This window comes from Cetorhinus maximus, chromosome 5 (genome assembly GCF_964194155.1).
Source record: "Cetorhinus maximus chromosome 5, sCetMax3.hap1.1, whole genome shotgun sequence".
NCBI classification, from domain to species: Eukaryota; Metazoa; Chordata; class Chondrichthyes; order Lamniformes; family Cetorhinidae; genus Cetorhinus; species Cetorhinus maximus.
The window spans coordinates 172840682-172862372 of record NC_135883.1 but is presented as its reverse complement, the minus strand read 5'-3'; the positions used below and the strand labels follow the sequence as shown (position 1 = coordinate 172862372).

The following is a 21691-nucleotide window of genomic DNA, read 5'->3' as shown; positions in this document are numbered from 1 at the left end:
GATTTTCTGGTCTGATTGAGCCTTATAAGCTTGCTTTTGCTGGGGAACCGTGTTTGCCCATGGGTTTGGTATGTGCCTTCACCTGCCTGAGAACTAGGTTATGAGTAAATGGCCAGTGTTATAGACTCATAGACACTTACAGCACAGAAGGAGGCCATTTGGCCCATCATGTCTGCATCTGTCAACAAAGATCTGACGACACTAATCCCATTTTCCAGTGCTTGGCCCAAAGCCCTGGATGCTGTGGCAACGCAAGTGAATGTCTAAATACTCCTTAAATGTTACAGGAGTTTCTGACTCAACTGCCCTTTCAGGCAGTGAGTTCTAGACTCTCACCACCCTCTGGGTGAAAAAAATTCTCAACTTCCCTCTGAGCTTCTACCTCTTACCTTAAATCTCTGCTCTCTGGTTATTGACTCCACTAATGGAAAAAGTGCCTTCCTATGCACCCTATCTATGCCCCTCATAATCTTATACACCTCTATCATGTCCCCTCTCAACCTTCACTGCTCCAAGGAAAACAACCCCAGCCTATCCAATCTTTCCTCATAGCTCAGACCCTCCAGGCCAGGCAACATCCTGGTAAATCTCCTCTGCGTTCTCTCCAGTGCAATCACATCCTTCCTATAATGTGGTGACCAGAGCTGCACGCAGTACTCCAGTTGTGGCCCAACCAGCATTTTATGCAGGTCCAGCATAACCTCCCCACTCTTATATTCTATACCTCAGTTAATAAAGGCAAGTATCCCATATGCCTTCTTAACCAACTTATCTACCTGCATTGCTACCTTCAGGGATCTGTGGATATGCACACCAAGGTCCCTCTGATCTTCAGTACTTTCCAGGGTCTTACCAGTCATAGTGTAATCCCTTGCTTTGTTAGCCCTCCCCAAGTGCATTACCTCACATTTTTCTGGGTTGAATTCCATTTGCCAGTGCTCTACCCACCTGACCCATCCATTGATATCCTCCTGCAGTTTACGGCTATCCTCCTCACTATTTACCACCCTACCAATTTTCGTGTCATCTGCGAACTTCTTGATCATACCCCCTCCATTTAAGTCCAAATCATTTATGTAAACCACAAACAGCAAGGGCCCCAGCACCGAGCCCTGTGGAACCCAACTGGAAACAGACATCCAGTCACAGAAACATCCCTCTACCATCACCCTCTGCCTCAAGCCTCAGCCAAATTTGGATCCAACATGCCACTTTGCTGTGGATCCCATGGACTCACTTTCTTGACCAGTCTATGAGGGACCTTATGAAAAGCCTTGCTAAAGTCCACGTAGACCACATCAAAAGCATTACCCTCATCAACACTCCTGGTTACCACCTCAAAAAATTCAATCAAATTTGTCAGACACGACCTTCCCTTAACAAATCCATGCTGACTATCCCTGATTAATCCGTGTCTCTCCAAGTGCAGATATATTCTGTCCCTCAGAATTCTTTCTCGTAACTTCCCCACCACTGAGGCTAGACTGACTGGCCTGTAATTTCCTGGTCTATCCCGTCCTCCCTTTTTTAATAATGGCACAATGTTAGCAGTCCTGCAGTCCTACGGTCCTCTGGCACCTCACCTGTGGCCAGAGGGGATTCGAAAATTACTACCAGGGCTTTTGATATCTCTTCCCTTGCCTTCCACTTTTAAGATTGCTAAACCCGCTAGTACCTCCCCCCTCTCTCTTAGTTTCCTCTAATATTTCACAGTCCTCCACCCTGATGTTGATACCTGCGTCATCCTTTGCATCGGTCTTCACAATGGAAAAGTATTCATTGAGTACCCACGTCTTCTGGGTCCGTCCACACACAGATTACCTCTATGGTCCCTAATTGGCCCTACTGTTTCCCTAGTTATTCTCTTGCTCTTTATATATTTTTTTTAAAAACCCTTGGGTTCTCCTTTATTCTACCCACCAATGCTTTCTCATGCACTCTCTTAGCTTTCCTAATTTCCTTTTTAAATTCCCCCCTGCACTTTTTATATTCCCTGAGGGATTCTGCCATATTGAGCCCTCAGTGTCTGCCAGAAGCTTCTTTTTTTCTTAATCCTAACCTTTGTCCTTTTGACATCCAGGGTTCTCTGGACTTGGTCCCTACTTTGTCTTTACGGGAACATATTTGCCCTGTATTCTTGCTATTTCCTCCTTGAATGCCTCCCACTGCTCTGTCACAGTTTTATCTGCAAGTATCTGCTCCCAGTCCACTTGGGCCTAATTGCATCTCATCTTAGTAAAATTCACCTTTCCCCAATTTAGAACTTTTATTCCCAGCCCAACCTTATCCTTTTCCATAACTACCCTACATCTAACTGAGTTGTGGTCACTATCTCAAATGCTCCGCTACTGATACGCCTTCCACCTACCCTGGCTCATTTCCGAATATTAAGTCCAGAACTGCCCCCTCCCTTGCTGGGCTTTCTACACACTGGCTAAAAACGTTCTCCTGGATGCAACTTAAGAATTTTGCTCCCTCCCTACCTTGCACACTAAAACTATCCCAGGTAATATTTGGGTCGTTAAAATCCCCTAATATTACTGCTTATTCTTACATTTCTCTGAAATTTGATTATATATTTGATCCCTGATCTCTCCCTGACTGTTTGGGGCCTATAGTACACACCCAATAGTGTGTTTGCCCCTTTTGTGTTTTTTACTTCTACCCATATGGCCTCATTTGATGATCCTTCCAAGAAGATATCTCTCCTCAGTGCTAGAATTGATTCCTTGATAAATGTTGCTACACCCCCTCCTCCTCTATTCCCCTCTCTATCTTGTCTCAATTCCCTATAACCAGGAATGTTGAGCTGCCAATCCTGCCTTTCTTTCAGCCAAGTCTTGGTCATTGTTATGATATCACACTCCCACGTGCCTATCTGTGTCCTTAGCTCATCTGTCTTATTCCTCAGGCTCCTTGCATTAAAATATATTCCATTTAGCCTTACTAAACTCACTTCTTTCTTATCTAGCCTATGTTCCCTCTGCCTTCCAGACTCATTTCCTAGTGTTTTAACTTCTAATTTCATCTCAGCTTCTCTCCCCTCTGAACTACTTTTCAGGATCCCATCCCCCTGCCAATTTAGTTTAAATCCACCCCAACAGCATTAACAAGCCTCTCCGCGAGGATGTTGGTCCTGTTCCTGTTCAGATGTAACCCGTCTGCCCTGTACTGGTCCCAGGTCCCAGCTCCCCCAGAAACGGTCCCAATGCCCCAGGAATCTAAAGCCCTCCCTCCTGTACAATCTCTCCAGCCAAGCATTCATTTGCTCTATCATCCTATTCCTATACTCGCTACTGTGTGGCACCAGAAATAATCCGGAGATTGCTACCTTTTGAAGTCCTTTTCAATTTCCTACCAAACTCCCTAAAGTCTGCTTGTTGGTCAGAGGCTTGGGGGTAAGAATCAGAAAAATTCCCACCTCAGTCCCTCCTCTCGCAGGCAGAAACAAGTGCACTCGCTGTCTACTTCTGCGTATCACACTGAACCAAATTGTTCACAGCCTCAGCTAATTATTCAAATCATTGCTACTCTGGTGAGCACTCCGTTCCATCTCTGAAAATCATCCAGTTTCAAACTTCCAATCCTTAGCCATACCGTGGTTAGCTCCTGCTTCAATTCTTCCAATGCTCGACTGGGCAATCTCCAGTCCTTCCCCCTCCAACCCTGTGTAAACATCAGCTTGTGCAAAAATCACTATCCATACCCTAAAACACAACTAGTTCAGTTTACCCATCAACTTGAGGGCGGCCGGCCGGGCTGGGTGGGGGAGAGAGGGGCGGGGCGCCGGCCGGGCGGGGTGGGGGAGAGAGGGGCGGGGCGCCGGCCGGGCGGGGTGGGGGAGAGAGGGGCGGGGCGCCGGCCGGGCGGGGTGGGGGAGAGAGGGGCGGGGCGCCGGCTGGGGCGGGGGAGATGCGGGGGGAGAGGGGCGAAGGGAGAGAGGGGCGGGGGAGAGAGGGGCGGGGGAGAGAGGGGCGGGGGAGAGAGGGGCGGGGGAGAGAGGGGCGGGGGAGAGAGGGGCGGGGGAGAGAGGGGCGGGGGAGAGAGGGGCGGGGGAAGAGAGGGGCGGGGGAAGAGAGGGGCGGGGGAAGAGAGGGGCGGGGGTGAGGGGCGGGGGTGAGGGGCGGGGGTGAGGGGCGGGGGTGAGGGGCGGGGGTGAGGGGCGGGGGTGAGGGGCGGGGGTGAGGGGCGGGGGTGAGGGGCGGGGGTGAGGGGCGGGGGAGATGCGGGGGTGAGGGGCGGGGGAGATGCGGGGGTGAGGGGCGGGGGAGATGCGGGGGTGGGGGGTGGGGGGTGAGGGGCAGGGGAGATGCGGGGGTGAGGGTCGGGGCGCCGGCCAGGGTGGGCGAGATGCGGGGGGAAAGGGGCGGGGGGAGAGGGGCGGGGGGGAGAGGGGCGGGGTGGGGGGGAGAGGGGCGGGGTGGGGGGGAGAGGGGCGGGGCGGGGGAGATGCGGGGGGGATGCGGGGCGCCGGCCAGGGTGGGGGAGAGGGGCGGGGCGCCGGCCGGCCGGGGCGGGGGAGATGTGGGGGGGATGTGGAGCGCCGGCCAGGGTGGAGGGGCGGGGCACCGGCCGGGGCAGGGGAGAGAGGGGTGGGGGGGAGAGAGGCGGGGGGAGAGAGGCGGGGGGAGAGAGGCGGGGCGGGGGGGGGAGAGAGGCGGGGCGGGGGGGAGAGAGGCGGGGCGGGGGGGGGAGAGAGGCGGGGCGGGGGGGAGAGAGGCGGGGCGGGGGGGGGAGAGAGGCGGGGCGGGGGGGGGAGAGAGGCGGGGCGGGGGGGGGAGAGAGGCGGGGCGGGGGGGGAGAGAGGCGGGGGGAGAGGGGAGAGATGCGGGGGGAGAGGGGAGAGATGCAGGGGGAGAGGGGAGGGGAGGGGCGGGGCGCCAGCCGGGGGAGGCACTGATGTTTGGGGGTCACTGGGGGCGATTTATAGCATTCACTGGGAGTAATGTTTCAGATTTGTGCGATTAATTTGCAGGATTAACCGGAGCGAGTTTCCGTGCCTTACTGGGGGAACTTTGTCTTCAGACCCTGTTTTCCTGGGACTTTTGGACACCATTTTCCTGACCCTGTTGGACACACCTTTTCCCAGCATATTTCGATGCTGTTTTCCGGGATATTAAAATACAGGTTCCCCGTCCATGTTGGACGCCATTTTCCTATCTCTGTTGGGAAAATTATCCCAGAGCATCCGCTATTTCCTCCCTGGGTTCCTTCAACAGCCTGGGATACAATCCATCTGGCCCTGGTGATTTATCCACCTTCAAGGATGCCAGTCCCTCCACTACCTCCTCTCTCACTACGCTTATTGTATCTAATATTTCACACTCCTCCTCTTTAACTAGAATGTCTGCATCATCTCTCTCCTTAGTGAAGACAGACACAAAGTACCCATTGAGAACCCTGCCCACATCATCTGCATCAGCCCACAAGTTACCATGTACATTTCTGATAGGATCTACCTTTTCCTTAATTATTTTCTTGCTCTTAATTACTGGTAAAACATTTTAGGATTTTCTTTGATTTCACCTGCCGATACTTTCTCGTATCGTCTCTTTCCCTTTCCTAATTTACATTTTTACTTCACCTCTGTAATTTCTATGTTCCTTTGTCTTTGTGGGGACATGTCTGCACCGTGCCCATAGAATCTCGCCTTTGAATGCCTCCCATTAATTTGACCCAGGTTTTTTTTCTAATGCTGTATGCAGTCCACTCTCACCAGCTCATCTCTCAGCTTTGTAAAATTTGTCTTCCCCCAATTTAGAACTTTCACTCCTGTTCTATCTTTGTCCTTTTTCATAATGATGCTAAATCTAACTATATTATGGTCACTATCTCCAAAATGGTCACCCACTGCTACTTCATCCACTTGCCCAGCTTCATTTCTTAATACTAAATCTAGAATTGCACCCCTCTTGTTGCGCTTGTTACATGCTGGTTAAAAAAGTTTTCCTGAATGCAGTTCAAGAATTTTGTGCCCTTCACACTGTTCGTATCCCAGTTGATATTAGGGTGATTGAAGATCCCAACGATTACTGCCCTATTGTTTTTGCACTCAGATATCAGTCTACATATTACCCTTCCACTATTTAGGGGTCTATAGCACACTCCTAGCAGTGTGACTGCCCCTTTTTATTCCTGAGCTCAACCCATATGGCCTCATTTGAGTACATTGTCCCTCTGTACATCTGGAATTGATTCTTTAACCCCCGACCCCTCCCTCCTCTCACTAACCTGCCTGAAAACCCGATATTGAGGGGTGCTGAGCTGACATTTTTGTTCCCTCCTTAAGGCAAGTTTCTGTAATAGCTGCCTTGTGTCAATCTGTGTCCTCAGCTTATTGGCTAATGGGATTGATAGATGCTTTGTGGGGCTCTGTGGATATTTGGAAATGGTTTCCCTGGCCTGGTGAAGCTGAGAGGGGGGATTTGGTGGGGATGTTGGAGAGGGCACTGGGGGCAGGTTAGTTAGAGTAGAGTTGAATTGAATTTTTTTTTATTTGTTCATGGGACATGGTTGCTGCTGGCTAGGCCAGCATTTATTGCCCATCCTGAATTGCCCTTGTTCAGAGGCAATTAAGAGTCACGTGCAGGCCAGACCATGGCAAATTTCCTCTCCTGAAGGGGCATTAGTGACCCAGATGGGTCTTTGCAACAATTGGCAATGGTTTCATGGTCATCATCAAGCTTTTAATTCCAGATTTTTATTGAATTCAAATTTCACCATCTGTCATGGTGGGATTTGATTCCGGGTCCCCTGAGCATTACCGTGGGTCTCTGGTCCAGTGACAATACCACTGTGCCACCACCACCACCTTCCCCCCTTTTTTATTTTGTAATTGTAGTGATTTCTTTGTAGCCACTTTCCTCACATTAGTTGATTGCTCTGTGATTAATTATCCTCAGAGAATCAGCATTGGGCCTCCCATTTCGCCATTGCTACAGTCACTCTGCCTGCTGCATGCAGGTGTAATGAAAGAAAGACAAAACCTACATTTATATAGCACCTTTCACAATGTCTTATTTCGCTTTACAGCCAATTAAATACTTTTTGAATTGTAGTCATTGGTATAATGTAGTCAATGTTATCAAATGGCGGAGCAGGGTCGAGGGCCAAATGGCCTACTTCTGCTCCTAATATGTATGTTCATGTGTGATTCTGGGATGGATGAGATGATCTAAGCTAGATGGCCTTTGTCATCCACAATTATCTTACGACCAGAGAGTGGAATCGTGGCTGGAGTTCTGTGTTTTTTTATTGCTAATGAAAGTTTACTGTGAGCAGGCTTTGTGGTGTGAGATTGCCAGGACAGGGCTCAGAGTGAATCAGTAACCTGTTTTACACTGCACATGATTCTCAAGGAGCCTTTCCCATTGACTTCAATCTTGTCCTTTTGTCTACTTACCCATTATCTCACTCGATTTTGGAACTGTCGCGGAAAACGGAGTGAACATTCGGACCCAGGAGGTTTGTCTCGGAAGCCTTTATTAAATCGTGATGTCACGGAGAGCCCAGCAGCATACAATGGAGCTAGCCGGCACTCTGAGAAGCATCAGAGTACACACATAGTTATAGTAAAAGCGTACGTGACAGAGGTGATGCAAGTTACAAAGCTGCTTGACCCTTAGTAATTAATAACATCGAAATCTTATGTTTGGCATGCATACAAATGTTCTTTCTTAGTTTATAATTACACAAAAACCTTGAGTAGCCCATCTGGTGGTTAGTTATCTGGACCGACAACAGATAGCGTGACTAGGCCCTATCCCATGAGCTGATAACAGACATACTAGCTTTGTTTCAAGGGCGCTTGGTAGTTTGTTCATTATACTTGTTTTCATTCCTCCACAATAGCCGACAGCTCAGGTTTGTCTATTACTTGATGTACTGGTGCAAGGACACTTTGTTGTAGAATTCCACTATAGTTTGACCACTTAACCCTTTGTTATCCTGTATATGTATTTTGTTCTCCCACAGGTACTTTTTATGTTTTTTGAGGTTTTGAAATATCAAGATAATGTTGTGTTGCATAGTAAATATTGAAAATATATTGTAGTGAGAAGCAGTAATCAGAGTCTTCAGACTTGCTGATCAGGAAAACACAGAAACAATAGTAAACCATTCAGTCTTTGTCCTCTGGCCTCTAAAAGTTATGCTGCACAGAGACACCTGTGGGCTTCAACACTTCTCACTGACAGTGAAGGCCTTTGCTTTTCAATCATTACATTTTGTTGCTCAGGAGTCATTAGATCTTTCTACAGTGTGAGATTACTGATAAATAGAATCCAATTACACCCCTTGTGTGAAATAATTATATTGAATAATATCATGCACCAAGCCTTCTACAGAATGGAAAATATCTTTACAGTTTATCTGGGTTGCAGGTATTGAATCTTTCCCCCAAATATAAATTTATTGTCCATAAAGTGCAATATGCCAAACACGTTAACGGGTGCTGAGTTAGTCACCGAGATCAGTGTTATCGTTTGCACAGTGTTATAAAAAATTAATGGGATATTTTCCTGTCGTTAACAATATTGCACAATGCTGTTAACGTAAAATTGTACTTCAAGGTTTGTCACGGTGGGATTACCTATAGGGAGCGCACAAACTAACACTGCATTATATTGTTGCAGCTCTTAATATTAATGACCCATTCTGCATATATTGGATGACATTTGTAACCAGATGCCAACAATGGGCATCATCATTTTATGAGGAGCTTTCTGTGATTGTTTGGCGAATTGATTGGTGAGTCTTGAAAGGAGAAAAAAATATAATGAATGATTAAGGGGGAGGGTGAAAGTGAGGGGGATGAAGGACAAAGGGGCCCAGAAACAGGAGGAGTACTGGGGCCCATGATTTCTCTCCCTGGCCCTGGGGTGGGGCATGGAGGAATAAGGGGCCCAGAAACAGGAGGAGTACTGGGGCCCATGATTTCTCTCCCTGGTGGATGTAAGAAATAGCATGGAAAGAAGTGATTGGTGGGAGTAGTTTTTAGCCTCTATAACAATAAAGTCACCGTAGGACAGAGTATAAATCAAGATAGAATGGGAACTTGTTCACTATATTGATTCCTGGGATGAAGGGATTGGTGCTATACTCATTGGAGTTTTGAAGAATGAAAGGTGATCTTATTCAACATGTAAGATTCTCAGGGGGCTTGACAGGGTAGATGCGGGGGAATCTAGAATGAGGGAGCACAGGTTCAGAATAAGGGGTCTCCCATTTAAGATGGAGATGAGGAGGAATTTCTTTGAGGATTGTTAGCCTTTGGAATTTTCTTCCACAGAGGGCAATGGAGGCTGGGCCATAGAATATATTCAAAGCTGAGTTAGACAAATTTTAGATCTACAAGGGTGTCAAAGGACATGGATAGTGAGGCCAGGCAGGCAGTTTTGTACCAGAGAGTCTGGATTTCACTACATCGTGGCTAATTTCAGTAGAAAACGGCCTTCAGTCTGGTGTTTCAAAAGCTTGCTGCTTTGCACTATTCATAAAGCCGTGTGGCCCAGCCCAGGGAAGGCCTGTTCAATTTGGAGGCACTCGCTGACTAATGTCGTGATGAATCAGAAATGAATGATAGCAAAAAATCAAACAATTAGAGACTGGGTATCTCCAAAAGGCTAAATGTCGGCCCATCCCCCTTGTAATCTTTTCCGGGTCAGAGAGTGTGCCCATGAGAATAGGTCCTATAGGACCTGTCTTGCATTCTATTGCCACCATGCTCAATGTGTTCCACCAGCCTCACTGGCCAACAGCGGTTCAAGAAGGCAGCTCACCACCACCATCTCAAGGGCAACTAGGGATGGGCAATAAATGCTGGCCCAGACAGATAAGCCCACATCCCGTGAATTAAAAAAAAACCATTACCATCAATCCTGGTTCAAGGAAGACTGCAGGAGGGCATGCCAGGAGCAGCACCAGGTGTACCGAAAAATGAGGTGTCAACTTGGTGAAGCGATAACACAGGACTACTTGCGTGCCCAAAGGAGCTAGTGATAGGTAGGGCTAAGCAATCCCACAACCAATGAATCAGATTTAAGCTCTGCAGTCCGACATCCAATGGTGAATGGTGCTGGACAATTAAACAAGTAAACAGAGGAGGAGACTCCACAAATATCCCCATCCATAATGATGGAGGAGCCCAGCACATCAGTGAAAAAGATAAAGCTGGAGCATTTGCAACAATCTTCAGCCAGAAGTGTCTAGTGGATGATCCATCTTGGCCTCTTCCTGAGGCCCCCAGCATCACAGATGCCAGCCTTCGGCCACTGTCAGCTTTCCATAGTGATAGGCAGGATTTGTCGGAAGCAATCGCAGCAGAAATATTATCCAAACTCAGTGTCTTCAATCAGCCAAGCAGGAATTTCAGGTATTCAGCTGACAACACATGTGTTAATTATGGAAAGCATAACAGTGCTTACAGAAAACTGAAAGGCACTCAAAAGGACATTGTTGCAGCCAACTGTTTACTCATATTTTTCATAACGCAACAAGGCACACTGTCGGAAACCTTGATGGTGCAGAAAACAGTATTCTCAAGGTATAGAAAAGCAAAAGTGCTTCCCTTCAGCTCTGAAGAAGGGTCATACGGACTCAGTGTTGACTCTGTTTCTCTCTCCACGGATGCTGCTAAACTTATTGAGTTTTTCCAGCGTTTTCTGTTTTTGTTCTCAAGGTATATGCTCACTTAGCATTTCTGTCAGCAAGACACAGCAATTGGAGGAGTTCTGAGGCTTTGTTGAAGTGGAGAATGCAACACCTTGAGGCACATTGCAAGCAATGGCTTTCTCTGTCAGCTATTATAAAGATTGTTGAAATGCTGGAAATCTGTAACAAGCTACTTTCAGGCTGGAGATCAGGAAGAGAGCCCCAACTTACTGTGGAGATGCTTCAGGGATGAGGGGGGCTGCCAATGAAGTGACTGAGCTGAGCTGTTTTCCTGAGATGTTTGGAGACTGTTTTCCTGGCCCTGTTTTCCTGGGACAGCTGGGCATTTTTTCCCAGGGACATTTGGACACTTTTCCAGGGATTTATAGACACTGCTTTCCTGGGATAGTTGGACACTGTTTTCCAGGATGATTTGAACCCTGTTTTCCTGGCATATATGGATTGTGTTTTCCCAGGCCTGTTTGGACAGTTTTCCTGGGATATTTCGCCACTAGTTTCCCAATCCTGTATGAGCACTGTTTTCTGTGGCCTGTTGAGGCACTGTGAATGAATTTTCTGCATTTCCTGCCTGGACTCCAAATCCCAGGATTCCTTGTGATGAGCTCTCAGCTGGAAGAGGAACAGTCAGGACCTGGTTGCAGACCGAGAGGTTGTGGTTCCCATCACATTCTGCTTTGTTGTTGTGTTTCTAATTTAAACTTGTATTCACTTGATCTTAGCCAAAAGGCCAAGAAACGACCAGACAAAGGGGACAGTAAGTGTCTTGTGGAAGTTTTTAAATGTTGTCTATAAGTTTTGCAGAGCTAGATGTGAAGTTAGAAGATGCAGGAAATATGCAGGACATTTTGGGCAGATTTGGCAAACCTTCATAATCTCTGGACTTTAGAATCTGTGGCTGGGTTTCTGCTGACCAGTTCCTCAGGAGTTGAGGGCTGTGGTGCAATAACTTTTCACTGCGTTTGACGGCCATTTGAAGCATTAGAATCCACTGCATAGACTAAACAGCGTAAGAAATGGGAGCAGGAGTACAGGCCCTCGATTTGGTTTGATCATGACCTTAACTCCGTTTTCGTGCCTGTTCCCCATAAATAGGATAGCCAGTGGAGGAGGCCAGAAACACTGCACAAAAACCACATCCCCTCCCTTGGCTTGCCAATTGGCGCACATGCACAGACACACAGACAGCTCGGAGGCAAGCTAAGGTCTGACTGGCCAGCCAAAACAATGAATTCAAACAAGCACAGAGCATTGCTGTTGCTGTAATTGCATTCATCACTTTATTGATTAAGCTGAAGTAATAATTAACGATCATAACTGTACCAACAATCGCTATGTGTAGTATAATAACTAATATAGTTACTATAGTAACTAATAACTACCAACAATTAACTGTACACCGTCTTCATCATGAAGAATACCAACTGAAATAGGGCACATTAAAGGCACCCTGCAGGATAATGGCTACCCTGATCACATTATTTCGCGCTGTATATCACGCCAACTCATGAACTCAAAGGCTGTCACTTTCGGCCCTGAAAAATGCCCAGTCTATCTCAGATTCCCCTGGAAGGGCAAGGTATCTCAAAAATTTAGGCAACAGGTATAACTTGCTGTTTCACATTGCTGCTCTACAGTCATAACAGGAGTGGTATTCGCCACTAACAGGATGCTGCGGTCAAGCCAAAAAGGCGTTCGTTCTACCTATCACACATGAGTAAATTGGTGTATGAATTTCAGTGCCAGTGTGATGCTCGATACGTAGACTGTACATCCCAAAAAGTGGCATAATGTGTGAAACAGCACGTCCGAGCTGTTGTTCGCAACAGGCAAGGTATAGACTGTACCCAACCAACCTGTGCTTACAAAATTCAAAAGGGTGCCCAACATTAGATGTGATTCTGCGATTGGACAACATTTGCTAAATAATCCTCAGTGCGCTAAGAATTACGCAGACAACCAATTTAAGGTTGTCAGTCGGGCTTGCAGTGTGGCGCATTTGCGTGTAGTGGAAGCTACATATGTCAATGCATAGGACCCTGTTCTTTGCAGGCAGAAAGAACATGTACACACATTGTGCCTGTTTCAGCTAAACAAATTAAGTGACAGCCATTTGCTGACTCATTCCTCAGGGTAATGCCTTGACTGATCAGGGTCAAGCTGCCTGGTTTAAATTTCAAACAATGCTTGGCAATTAACTGTCAGTCACCCTCACTGGTGCATTCCCCATGGCAATGCCTCTACCGGAGTCCACTTGCCAACCAATCTTCACACACAGTATAAATTGTTGTTTTCTCCTTTATATTGGTAGTCTTGCAAAGTGTCCTGATGAGTGTAAAATGAAAAGTTTAGACATGTTTCTTTTTTCAGCAATATTCAAATAAAAGGTGTTGCTATGGGTAGCCGCAACAATCTCAGTTATACCTGCCCTTTGTGGAACATTCATTTTTCTCGTCTTATCCAGCCTCCTGCCTCATTTCTTTTTCTGGTATATTGATGACTGTATAAATTGTGGTGATCATTTGGAATTTGGCATTCTTGCATTTGTTCTGATGAGTGCAAGATAAAAGCTTCAGCAATATGTCTCTTTCCAGAAATATATATTTTATATTTCTATATCCTGCCACAACCCTCTGAGAACTCAGCATTTCCACATCTCTGAACTGTGTGTAAAGGTGCTGTTAGTCTTTTCAGAGTTTTGCTTTTCTGACCTTTTTTGTATATTGGTGTCATTTGCCAGTCACTCTTTTTTTAGCTCTTGTAAGAATTTTGAAGCTGGGTGTTGTTAAATCATACTATTAGTAAATCTTCATTGAATGCTAATTACCACAAGTGGTATTGTGCCTGAAATATTGTGGAACTAAGCTTTAAAAACCGTGAACGTTTAAATAGTCAAACTTTTGGAAATAGCATCAGAAATGCACTTAATTGCTCAAAGGATTTTTAAAATTTAAAACAACTATTTGGGGCTATCTCTGGATGCGTTGGGCTGTTTGAAAGAATTTCTTTTTGCCAGCAGCTTTGTTTACAGTTTCCTGCTAACTTGAACCGAAAACGTTGTCCTAAAGTAGCACAAGTTCTTTGTGGTGGACCTTTTGTGAAGGCATTTCCATCATACATATAGGTGACAGCTCAGTTAAAAATGTTGGTTGTGGATAGCTTGCAAATCTGTTGTCATTCTTATTTTGGGCATGAAAGCTCCTACTTGCAGCTGTCTCCAGGGTACTTGCCTAATGACCAGAGAATGTATTCTTATTATAGAAGAAAGCTTACAGTGTACTTGTGCTCTTCCCAGCTGTTGCTTATGGAGTTTCAATTGCACGAGTACATGTAAATCGGTGATCAGCATTCAAGGGATATTAGGCTGGACCTTTTCTCTTGGCTGATATCAGCAGGAATAGCAGTGATGTAGAATGTTGCAATAGGCCTCAGCATCCTGAACTGAAATTACAATTTCTGCTCCTGATTGCAGTCCGCTGACTTTTGCTGTACAATGAATGTGTGATGTTTGAGTGAAGATCGGGTCAGGCTTGGTTACGACTTAATCGGTTCTCCAGTACCTTAACAAGAGAGCACACTCGCTCTGTCAGAAGAGTGTGGGTTTAACTCTGCTCTTGGACTTGAGCCCATCATCTGGTCTGATGGTTGGAGACTGAAAGGGTGCTGTATTTTAGATGGCATGTTAAACAGAGGCTCGGTCTGCCCTCCCAGTTTTTAAAATTCATTTTATGCTAGGCCAGCATTTATTGCCCGTTCCTAATTGCCCTTGAGAAGGTGGTAATGAGGTGCCTTTTTCAACTGCTGCAGTCCCTGTGGCATTAGGGTGAGTATTCCAGGATTTTGACCCAGTTACAGAGTGAAGGGATGGCAATATATTTCCAAGCCAGGAAGGTGAGTGGTTTGGAGGGGAACTTCCAGGTGGTGGTGTTCTCATGTGTCTGCTGATCTTGTCCTTCTAGATGGTAGTGGTCGCGCATTTGGAAGGTGCTGTCGAAGGAAGCTTGGTGAATTCCTGCAGTGCATCTTGTCGATGGTACACGTTGCTGCCACTGTGCGTTGGTGGTTGAGGGAGTGAATGTTTGTGGAAGGGGTGCTAATCAAGTGGGCTGCTTTGTCCTGGACGGTGTAAAGCTTCTTGGGTGTGTTTGGAGCTACACTCATTCAGACAAGTGGTGAGCATTCCATCGCACTCCTGACTTTTGCCTTGTAGATGGTGGACAGGCTTTGGGGAGCCAGGAGATGAGTTACTCGCCACAGGATTCCTAGTCTCTGATCTGCTGTTATGACTGATGCAGTTGGTAAAGTGGAGTTATTTAAAAATCCCAGAGGAAAACTTTAAACAACTGTCATAACCTATAATTTTAAGTGTTATGTTTGAGATGTGACTCTAAATTCAGGAATCAGACCACCAGTCTTGAGGCTTTACATTAAACTAAATGAAACATTAATTTACACATGTTAAAATATATACCCACGTGACTTCAAATTACTACTATCATAACTTTTAACAAATTCCCAAACTAATCTCTATTAAGGCAACAGCAATCCATAGATTTAAGCAAAACATCAGGCAAAGTATTTGCACCTTACAAATTCAATGAGGTTCTTTTCACTGTGGAGCCAGTTGGACCAGTTGGAGGCTTGCAGCTGCCTTTTGATCTCACATTGCTTCTGCCCCACACACACAACGCTGCTGAAGTTATACCTACCACTCCATTGAATACAAATTCTCATTGTATCAGCAACCTCTGAACTAAACCCCTCTCACAATAAAACCCCTTTCATCGTGCCAATTTTATTAGTAATATATAATTTATTAGCAAAATAATATTGCTTGGCATCAGCTAGATAGGCGTCAGTTCTCGCCCCACTTCTTTAATGCTCTGTTCAAAAAAAAATGCAAATACACTCCATCTCTGTTAACATCTCAAAACCAGTACATAAAGCACCCAGACTAGCTGGCTTTAATCCAATTAAGACAGATCCACAGACTAAACCTCTATTTTAAAAGAAAAATATTTTCCAATAATACTACATATATTAATAGTTTCATGACACCCGCCCATGCAGCTATAGTATTTATATGGCTAGTTCAGTTTCTGGTCAATGGTAACCCCATAATGTTGAGAGTGGGAGATTCAGTGATGGTTATACCATTGAATATCAAGGGGCAATGGTTAGCTTCTCTGTTGGAGATGGTCATTGCCTGGCACTTGTGTAGCATGAATGTTACTTGCCACTTGTCAGCCCAAGCCTGGATATTATCCAGGTCTTGCTGCATTTGGACATTGACTGCTTTGATATTTGAGGAGTTGCAAATGGTGCTGAACATTGTACAATCATCAGCGAACATCCCCACTTCTGACCTTATGGTGAAAAGAGGGTCATTGATGAAGTAGCTGAAGATGGTTGGGCTGAGGACACTACCCTGAGGAACTCCTACAATGATGTCTTGGATCTGAGTTGACAACAACGACAACTATCTTCCTTTGTGCTCGGTATGACTCCAACAGTGGAGAGTTTTCCCTGATTCCCATTGACTCCAGTTTTGTTAGGGCTCCTTGATGCCACACTCAGTCAAAAGCTGCCTTGATGTCAAGAGCAGTCACTCTTACCTTACCTCTGGAGCTCAACTCTTTTGTCCATGTCTGAACCAAGGCTGTATCGAGAGCAGGAGCTGAGTGGCCCTGGCAGAACCTAAACTGAGCATCAGTGAGCAGGATATTGCTAAACAAGTGCCGCTTGATAGCACTGTTGATGATACCTTCCATCGCTTTACTGATGGAGAGCAGACTGATAGGGCAGGAACCGGCTGGGTTGGATTTGTCTTGCTTTTCCTGTACAGGACATACCTGGGCAATTTTCCACATTGCTGGGTAGATGCCAGTGTTGTAGTTGTACTGGAAAGGCTTGGCTCAGAGTGCGACAAGTTCTGGAGCACAAGTATTCAGTACTGTTGTCGGAATATTGTCAGGTCCCATAAAAATGTAAAGGATCGCATTGGACATAAAATTTACATTGATATTCTCCATAGAAGTGAAGTTATGTTTGTACAGGTAAACATTTTATCTCGACCACTAATTAAATTCATGCATCTCATTGGTGTTTTGTGGGACCTTGCTGTGTGCAGATTGGATGCTGCTTTTCCACATGTTGGAGCAAGGATTATACTTGGCATTTCATTGTCTGTCAATCATTTTGTACTGTCAATCATTTTGTACCATCAAAGGAACTATTATAAGCAAGCCTTTATGCCCGAAGTGTCTATTGTGTGTACAATTCAGATCATAACTGTTGATGCCTATGCCAGAATTGTGAGGTGGCAAGAGTTGGGAACTTCAAAGAAGGACTGGATGGGAGAAAATATGTGAGGGATGGAAAGCTCCTGTGTAAATTCACACTTTAGTTTCTTGAAGCAGCATGTTTTCATGCCAACCATGGACTAGGCTATTTTAGACCTGGTCATGTGCATTGAGACAGGAATTAATGATCTCATAATAAAGGTGCTTCGAGGCAACAGCGATGATAACGTGGTAGAATTTTACATTCCGTTTGAGGATGAGAAGTGTGGGTCTAAGACTGCTATCTTAAAGGAAGTTAAAAGGGTATGAAGGTAGTTAGCCAAAGTGAACAGGGAGACCAGGTTAAAAGGTAGGGCAGTAGAGAAGTAATGACAGACATTTAAGGAGATATTTCATAACTCTCAGCAAAAATATGCTCCACTGAGAAAGAAATACTATTTGAGAAGGATGCAGTGATTCCTGGGATGAAGGTGTTTTTTATATTTGATGAGGTATTTGACAAGGTCCAACATGGTAGACTGCACAGAAAAGTGAGATTTCTTGGGATACAGGAAGATGGTGAGTTGGATCCAAAATTGGCTCAGTGACCAGAAAGAAATTGTAATGGTCAGTTTTTGCGAATGGAAAACTGTTTCCAGTGCCGTTGCACATGGCTCAGTGTTGGGGCCCTTGATGTTTGTTGGATATATTCATGATTTGGACTTAAATGTAGGAGGCATGGTTGGGAAATTTGCATATGACAACAGTTGGCGGTGTGGCTGATAGTGAAGAGGATAGCAGTTACTCCAGAATGCTCTCAATGGCTTGGTTGAGTGGCTTGAAAAGCGGCAAATGGAATTCAATCTGTAAAAGTGAGGTGCTCCATTCGGGGAGGGCAAACAAAGTAAGGGAATACTCGATGAACAGGAGGATATTGAGAGGGTGAGGCAGTGAGAGATCTTGGAGTGCATGTCCACAGGTCCCTCAAGGTATCTGGACAGGTGGACAAGGTGCTAAAGAAAGCATTTGGAATGTTTTCCTTTTACTGGCAAGATATTGAATGCAAAAGCAGGGATGTAATGATGAACTGTATAAAAGGCTGGTTAGGCCACAGCTGGAATTTTGTGTGCAGTTCTCGTCACCACAGTACAGAAAGGACATAATTGTTCTGGAGAGAGTACAGAGGAGATTTACAAGAATGTTGCCCCGGCTTAAATTGCAGCTGTGAGGAGAGGTTGGTTGTCCTAGGTTTGTTTTTCTTTGAACAGAGGAGGCTGAGGGGTGACCTAATTGAGGTGTACAAAATGATGAGGGACCTAGATAGGGTAGACAGGAAAGAGCTGTTTCCCCTTGCTGAGGGGCCACCTACCAAGGGGCATAGATTTAAGGTGATTGGTAGAAGGATTAAAGGGGGCATGAGGAAAAGCTTTGTCACCCAGAGGGTGGTGGGTGTCTGTAATTCACGTGCTAAATTGATAGTTGAGGCTGAAACGTTCAACTCATTTAAAGGTACCTGGATCTGCATCTGAAGTGCTGTAACCTGCAAGGCTACAGACCAGGTGCTGGCAAGTGGGATTAAAATGAGGTGCTAGTTTTTTTTCTCTTTTTGGGTTGGTGCAGACAATGGGCTGAATGGCCACTTTTGTGCCATAACTTTTCCATGGTTCTTATGAGGAAAGGTTCAACAGGTGGGCCTATACCCATTGGATCTTAGAATAATGAGAGGTGATCTTACTGAAACATCTGAAATCTTAAGGGGACTTGACAAGATGAATGCTGAAAGTATGTTTCCCCTTGAGGGAGTCTAGAACTGGGGGACACAGTTTAAAAATTCAGGGTCTCCCATTTAAGACTGAGATGAGAATTTATGAGGGTTGTTAGTCTGTGGAATTCTCATCTCCAGAGAGCATTGGAGGCTGGGGCATGGAATATCTTCAAGGCTAAGTTACATTTTTGATTGACAAGAAGTCAAGGGGCACACGGGAAAGTGGAGTTGAGGCCACAATCAGATCAGCCATGATTTTGGTGCCTACTCCTGCTCCAGATTCCTGTGTTCCTTTTGTTATTGAGTTACATCCTTTGTTTCTGTAAGTAGTATGCGAGAAGTGGGAAAATTCTGCATCTTTGTACACTACAAATCCAATATAGGATCTATATTAAGGCCAGTTTCTGTGTTGTCAAATCTTTTACTGATGCTGTCCATGCTCATAATGTGTGTTTTGAGCTGAGTGGTGGTGAATTATAATTCATTCTTGGAGGCTGAAGAAGTGACTTTAGATTAGAGTCTTGCTGCAATTGTTGTATTCCAAAATAAATAAATTAATCATTGATTGATTGAGGGAGGAGATGGTGGTGTTGTGGTAGTGTAACTGGACTAGTATTCCAGAGGCCCAGGTAATGCTCTAGAGACACAGGTTCTAATCCCACTATGGATTTAATAATTGGTCAGTATGTGATGCATAGCATCCCATTGCAAACAATGGAAGGGGCATGCTGTTTGATACAACGAGCAAGGTATGGACTGTACCCAACCAGCCTGTGCTTTCAAAACTGAAATCATAGGTGTCCAACATTAAATGTGATTCACGATTGGACAACATTTGTTAACTAATCCTCAGTGTGCTAAGAATTACGCCGACAATAAATTTAAGATTGTCAGTTGGGCTCGCAATATCAATACACAGGACTCTGTTTGCAGACAGAAAGAACATGTGGAAACATTACAAAACAACAGCCATTTGCTGGTTCATTTCCCAGGGCTATGTTTTGACCAATCCGAGTCAGCTGCTTGGTTTCAGTTAACTGTCAAGTCACCATCCACTTGTGCATTTTCCACGGCAATGCCTCCAGCAGAGTCCACTTGCCAACCAATCAGCACTGTCTTCTCATAGTATAAATATGTTGTTTCCCCTGACATTGCTATTTTCTTGCCAGTTGTCCTGATGAGTGCAAGATAAAAAGCTTTGACAAAAAAAAGTCTCAGCAATATTCAAGTTACATAATTTATACTAAACTTATTAATTTAAAAATTCAATTCATTAATCTGGAATATAAAGCTCAGTAATGGTGACTATGAAACTTATCATCAATTGTTGTAAAGACTCATCTGGTTCACTCATGTCCTTTAGGCAAAGAAATCTGCTATCCTTACCCAATCTGGCACGCATGTGGCTCCAGACCCACTATTAACTCTCCTTTGAAATGTTTAGTTCAAGGGCAGTTAGGGATTGACAACAAATGCAGGCTTTGCCAGTAATGCCCACATCCCATGAAAGAATAAAAAAAGTTAGGAGAGTTGAGAAGCATAGTCTCAGTTTGGCCCAATGGGAGTGCACTCATCTCTAGGTCAGTAAGTTGTGGGTTCAAGTTGCATTCAGGACTTAAGCACACTCTAGGCTGTTATTTTGGTGCACTACTGAAGGAGTCTTTTGGATGAGCTGGTAACCTGAAGGTCTACAGACAACATGACTGTAAACTACTCTTGGAACAAATAGGGAGGAGCACCGGAGCAGTGAGTATAAATCTAGTTTACCTCGGTGATTCGCGGCCTTGTCTCCAGGGAGCAGACTCGGAGGGAGGAGCACCAGAGCGGTGAGTATAAATCTAGTTTACCTCAGGGATTCGCGGCCTTGTCTCCAGGGAGCAGACTCGGAGGGAGGAGCACCAGAGCGGTGAGTATAAATCTAGTTTACCTCGGGGATTCGCGGCCTTGTCTCCAGGGAGCAGACTCGGAGGGAGGAGCACCGGAGCGGTGAGTATAAATCTAGCTTACCTCGGGGATTCGCGGCCTTGTCTCCAGGGAGCAGACTCGGAGGGAGGAGCACCAGAGCGGTGACCTCGGGGTACAGAGTAACTGAAGCCAAAACTGATAAAAGTGACGTCACAGGAAAGCTGTGACCTGATTGGTTGGTAGGAAATCTGCACCAAATTTGAAAAAATAAACACTGCAAAGCTAATTAATAAATTCATTAACTAAGTTGAGATGGCTGGGAGGGTGATGTGCTGTAGCTGTATGATGTGGGAGCTGGCAGATCCCATTGCAAGCCGCAGTGACCATATCTGCAGCAAGTGTTGGTTGCTGGAGGAACTCCAGCTTAGAATTGATGAGCTGGAGACTGAGCTCCGGATGCTGCAGCACATCCGGGAGGGGGAGAGTTACCTGGACGCTTTGTTTCAGGAGGCGGTCACACCCGGTAGATTAAGTACCTCAAGTTCAGTCAGTGGTCAAGGTCAGCAGGGTGTGACTGCAAGTGAGGCAGGTAGAGGGCTCCTGTGTTCAGGAACAGAGGAGCCTCAGCTCTTGACCTTGTCCAACAGGTACGAGGTACTTGCTCCCTGTGTGGATGAGGAACAGGGCTGTAGGGAGGATGAGCCAGCTGACCACGGCACTGTGGCACAGGAGGCCATTCAAGAGGGGGGAGCAAAAAGACAAGTGGTAGTTGTAGGGGATTCTATAATTAGGGGAATTGATAGCTTCCTTTGTAAGCAGGATCTAGAGTACCGCATGGTGTGTTGCCTGCCTGGTGCCAGGGTGAGGTACATCTCTGACCGGCTCGAAAGGATATTGGAGAGGGAGGGGGGTGGTCCAGTTGTTGTGGTCCACGTCGGGACAAATAACATAGGTAAGACTAGGAAAGAGGACCTGTTTGGGGATTATCAGGAACTAGGAACTAAATTAAAGAACAGGTCCTCAAGGGTTATAATCTCCGGATTACTACCCGAGCAACGTCCAAATTGGCATA

General features: G+C 45.6%; 1 protein-coding gene across 2 annotated transcripts in view; it reads left to right on the top strand.

Moving 5' to 3' along the window:
* The first annotated feature begins 11284 nt into the window (after positions 1 to 11284).
* The window catches only part of LOC144681091 (epoxide hydrolase 1-like), a 48456-nt gene continuing 38049 nt past the window's right edge, over positions 11285 to 21691 (top strand). Inside the window, exon 1 of one of the 2 annotated variants that reach the window (XM_078542816.1) lies at positions 11285 to 11320. The gene's annotated coding sequence lies outside the window, so the exon portion shown is untranslated. Of the gene's footprint in view, positions 11426 to 21691 lie in introns of both variants that reach the window. The other variant, XM_078542815.1, reaches the window with a different exon arrangement.